The following is a 5741-nucleotide window of genomic DNA, read 5'->3' on the forward strand; positions in this document are numbered from 1 at the left end:
CAGAGACATCATAATCCAAGGCAACAGAACACCACAATGAAAAGAACTACTTGTATTATTCATCTACAAGAGAATCACTATACAAGCGATAACACAAATATTCATATATTCACTCTAAATTCCTGAAGAATACAATTATAGCAGAGTATCTCACTCCCCCATTTTCCCCATTACATTGTCACACCCTAACACATAGCCTCTCTTTTCCTCTACTCTCTCGGGCACAAATTCAGGCCTTTTTCCATGTCTCTCAACTCCCCCATATTCTGTCATCTCATCTCTCTCACACTCGGCAGATCCCACCTCACAGCTCTACCTCTCTCCTTCCTTCTTCTCTGGCGACGCCCATCAGTCCCGGCGTTATAGCAGGCAGCCATAACAGCCCTGCCACCATCTCCGCATTCCCCTTCCGCTTCCAGTTGTTCCAGGCAACACCACCAAACGCCAGCATCTCCATTTTATCTCTACCATCCCTCACTAGTCACAGCTCCCTTACAGCTCCGGGCGTCACCCAGCAGCCACCAGCCACCCACGCGCAGCTCTTCCCTCACGGACACACAGATCCATGGCCATCTCACAGTTCCCCTCTCCCTCGCTCTCACACTCTCATCCTCCACCATCTCTCATTCTCCATCAACTCCGACAGCACACTGGGTCACCATTCTCACGCCAGCCAATTATAAAGCAGCAGAAAGGGCCCTCGGAGTTCGGCATGGGTTCTCTCGAGGTCTCCCCGTTCTGCACACACCTCGCTCGCACGCAGTTCGCACCATCACCGTCAACCATAACCACCCATAGCCACCTCCTTCTTCTGAGGTCCAGATCTCACTGCTGTAACTACCTCACGAACCCATCTCGACTCACGATCTCCCTGCCTCCCATCCACACCCAAACACCACATAACCACCAACAGCAGCTACCCTCTCGGCCTCTCGCTCTCCCTCACGGCCAATACCATCAGCTCCAGATCTCCCTCACTCTCACCTGCTCTCCCTCTCTCTCGGGTTCCTTATCATCAGCTCCGGACCTCACCAAACTCCAGCAAGTCAACCACCACCGGGCACTTGATCTATAAGCTTGGAGGTATTGATAAGCGTGTTATTGAAAGGTTTGAGAAGGAGGCTGCTGAGATGAACAAGCGTCCTTTCAAGTATGCGTGAGTGCTGGACAAGATCAAGGCTGAGCGTGAATTTGGTATCACCGTTGATATTGCCCTGCAGAAATTTGAGACTACTGAAATACTACTGCACTGCCATTGATGCTCCTCGACACCGTGACTTTATCAAGAACATGATCACTGGTACCTCGCAGGCGGACTGTGCTGTCTTCATCATTGACTCGACAACTGGTGGTTTTGAAGCTGGTATTTCTCAAGGATGGTCAGACCCGTGCGCATGCTCTTCTTGCTTTCACCTTTGGTGTGAAGCAGATGATTTGCTGTTGCAACAAGTAGGATCAACAACTCCCTTGTGTTCAATTTTATCCGGTTCTAAATTTTTATTTTTTTTCTTTCCATCTGGATGTGAATGGATTTTATCGTAAAAAACTACCCTGTGCATTGCTATGATTCAAAGAAGCCTACCACCTGTTTGATAAAATGCCCAGGTCAGTGCCCATTTCCTTGCACTTGTGCTTAGATTCCAAACACCTACCACCTGTTTGATAAAATGCCCAAACCAAACTTGTTGAGTTATGATCCTATGACTTCCATGATTTTAGCATTTGGGGTGCTTATGTTCGTTCGGATTTGTTAGAATTGCTACATGGAGTTTTTTTTAATATGTTGGACTTGATTGGTTTGGGGATGAGTAGCATAGTTCACAATGCCTTGTTGATGCTTTTGAAAAATGTGTTGATAATGTGGGGATTTGTCCAATGCATGCCAATTTGACAAATTGCTAGAGAGAGATTTGTTTTCATGGGGATCATTTTCTTGCGAAATGGAGGGTTGTGTGTGCAGACTCTGAGTTGTTTGTGAAAATGCTGGAGTGAAGACACACACCTAGCTACCCATACCATCACACACACCATTACATACACATGTCACACATTCACATTCATGCATATACATGCATGCGGTTTGACTCATATGCACCCATTCATACACCCATGCATGCATGCATGCACTCACACATACACACACATTCACATTCATGCACATGCATGCATGCACTCACACTCACACTCGAACACACATTCACATACACATGCATCTACATGCATGTAATGCACATCACCACATACTCATTCATACACATGCACGTCATGCACGCACACACATTCGTGCACATGCTCATTTATGCATGCATACACATTCGTGCATGTGCTCATTAATGCATGCACACACATTCATGCACATACTCATTTATACACGTGCACATTCATGCACATACTTATTCATACACATGCACTTCATGCATGCACACACATTTGTGCACGTGATCACTCTTGCATTATGCATCATTCATGCACGCTAGCATACACTTAAACATACAGAGCCCCCGCGTAAAGCAACGCGTGTTGACTCCATAGTCTCGACCCGGACTTAAATTGATTTTCTCCCAGACAGGTCAACGTTTGATCGGTTCATCATCCCCGGAATCAATTCACGCCGGGTTTCTTTATTTCACTTGTATATTATTATTTAGATATCTAGAAAATTCACAAAAATCACAAGATTCCTAGAAAATTCCCAAAAACTATTTTTATACTTTGATTTTCATGGTTTTTATTTGTACTTTTTTTAGAGTTCGGTAATAATCACAAAAAAATGTTTTCACCCTTGGAAAAATCATAAAAATATTTTTAAGCTTAGAAAATCATTTTCATCCCGAACAAACTTTAAAAACCTTTTGGAATAGTATTTTCTTACTTAGAAAAACTTATAAATTTCAAAACCCCCGAGAGCGTACTTTGTATTCTATTTTCTTGATTTTTCTTCCCGATGATTGCAACCAAGGGCATGGACTTTTCGGAGTATTGGATTGCTCCAGTTATGAGGAAATACTTATATAATATTTTCATTATTTTGATTTTTGAAAGGAAGTAATCTTAACAAGCTTATTGGATTTATTTTGGGGATAATTTTTTATTAATCTGGTACCGTTTGTAAGAACGGGTGCGTAGGGGGTGCTAATACATTTTTCTCGCATAATCGTACTTCTGAACCTGACTCTGGTGATGCTGACCGATTTTATCACTAACGGGGTAGCAATCAAGTGTTCTAACTATATTCCAAAAGATTAGTGATGACTCCATTATACATTATTTTTCACGAAAATATCTTTTTTTAAAATCACACATTCATTTTTTTTAGTTTGCAGTCGCACCCAATTTTACTAGAATTTTTCTAGAACACATTTGCTATGCTATAAGACTATAAAAACAACCATGACGTTAACCCCTCTCTCTCTCTCTCTCTCTCTCCCTGCTGCATGGATGTACGAGGGCGGGCAGGTAGCAGCTGACTAACGGAGACGTACTCTTTGTGCGTGTGAGAATTGGACTGCTGGTAGCGTTAGATATGACAATGCAGTATAGGACAATCCAACCCACCTACCCCACTTCACTCACTCTATAATATTCATTCAATTCTTCCCTCTTCATTAATTATCTTCATCTTTACTTCTGATATTAGACGACCATCATACCATCATATATCTCTGGTTGCCAAATAATCACAAAATTTCAGTAGTACGGTGCACTCAGAGCTCTGACTTTTGCATTTGATTAATCATGACAGCACGTAACTTCACAATTTAAGTAGCCTTTAATGACTCGTCAGTATACCCAACCAAAGTATATATCATCTTTTTCCTCTTACTTTGAATTAGAGAGGGAACAGCTAGCTGTGAGGGGTTAATAATTAATTCTAAGATTATTGTGTGATGTATACCAAAAAAATTAAGTCCTTCAAAAGACTCAGCCCTTCCGACTTTACTGTTTAATTTTAAACGCTCCATATAGTGAATTTAATTATATTATATATATATATATATATATATGTTAAATAGTATTAAAACTTGATATACATTATTGGTTCACAATCTAACAATTTAAATTTTTAGGTAAAATAATAATTTAACATGATATCAGAGCTGATTATCAGGAAATCCTGAATTCTAGTTTTGTTGCTTGTTTAAAAAAAATTATTGCATTTCCTATTATAGGTGTTATTTATCATGTGTTTATTTCACCACGTGCTGTTAGGCTGCACGTGCAGGGGAGTGTTAAAGTTTGATATACATTGTTGGTTCACAATCTAACAACTTAAACTTTTAGGTAAAGTAGTGATCTAATAAATAATGACTTATTTCCAAAAGTTTACTATTGTTAAACTTGAGGTTGTTGTGCAAGTGTTCAATGGTGGGCTAGTCTTCAATGGTGAGTAATGAGTTGTTGTAACAGTGTTATTCTTTATCTTATACAAATTCACCATTTCTATTTGTAAAATCATTCCAAAATTGTCTACTTCTCTTTTAGGCACATTCTATTTTCTTCTCTCTCTCTCTCTCTCTCTCTCTCTCTCTCTCTCTCTCTTTGTAATATTTTTGCAATAAAGAAATATTAGTTGGTAGTGTCCGAGGTCGTATGCACAATTAACCGAATCTCATTAAATTCTGGTGTTCTTCTTTTTATCTATTTAATAACTAGCTATTCTTGGGTATAGTTGTAGTGATATATTGTACTAATTACGTGACTAAAGAAAATACTGTTTAGAAAAGTAGGGCTTAAGTAATCCATTGTAACTCCCTACTTTCTTAGAAATTTACCTAGTGTAATTTAACATAATAATTCACTTTATATTCACCTGTGCAATAGTAAATTAGGTGAAGTTAAGTAGAATAATCTCAAACTTCACAACAATTTGTTAGATGGATAACACTTTGGCTATCACAATGTACCTTGATGTGCTTCTGTTCAATTCATAATTCTTTCATCAATCCTTAAAGTCAAATTGCCTCATTCACAGCCTCTGTGACTATCATATACTTTGCCTCTGTAGTGGACAAAATATATCGACGTTTGATATCACTTTGTTTGATAAATTTTGAAAGAATGAGGAATAGTAATTCAGAAGATTTGAACCACTGAGAATCCTACTGATATGATGAAAAAAGTGGTGACTACGGTCAAGTTTCAACATTGCTTGAACTTGATCAATGTAAGAACTCGAACCATGATATATGGGTTTATTTTGTAAAAGAGGGGTAAAATGGAAATTCTGCAGACTTCGTCGACGAGGTCATAATTCGTCGATGAAGGTAGGTCATAATTCGTCGATGAAGGTAGCAGACTTTTCGTCAACGAAATTCAGATGTTCATCGACCAGAAAAAAGCCGAGGGGTTCAGAGAAATTTAAATATCAGGGTTCGTCGAAGAAATCGCTATCTCGTCGACAAAATCACTGAAGACCTCGTTGACGAGGAGACCACTTCGTCGACGAAATCCTCCGGGTCAAAACCTTATAAAAGATCTTTTGGAAGTTGCTTCTTAGCTAAGTTTGTAAAACTCTCTCTCTCTCTCTCTCTCTCTCTCTCTCTCTCTCTCTCTCTCTCTCTCTAAGAAATCTCCCTACACTCTCTCTCTCTCTAGTTTTCTTTGTCGTTCGTTGCTGGATTCGTAAATCCAACGATACTGCGAGGATCAGTGAAGGATTCTTTATGTTTCTACTAGATCGGAATCTCATTTCGAAGGATTTCAGGTTTCGAGCCAAAATCGAGGTAAGACTTGATTTTCAT

General features: G+C 39.6%; 1 pseudogene; it reads left to right on the forward strand.

Moving 5' to 3' along the window:
• The first annotated feature begins 565 nt into the window (after positions 1–565).
• LOC131166617 (elongation factor 1-alpha-like) lies at positions 566–1453 on the forward strand (annotated as a pseudogene).
• The last annotated feature ends 4288 nt before the right edge of the window (positions 1454–5741 follow it).

The sequence above is a fragment of the Malania oleifera genome, chromosome 10 (genome assembly GCF_029873635.1).
Source record: "Malania oleifera isolate guangnan ecotype guangnan chromosome 10, ASM2987363v1, whole genome shotgun sequence".
Classification (NCBI taxonomy): domain Eukaryota; kingdom Viridiplantae; phylum Streptophyta; class Magnoliopsida; order Santalales; family Ximeniaceae; genus Malania; species Malania oleifera.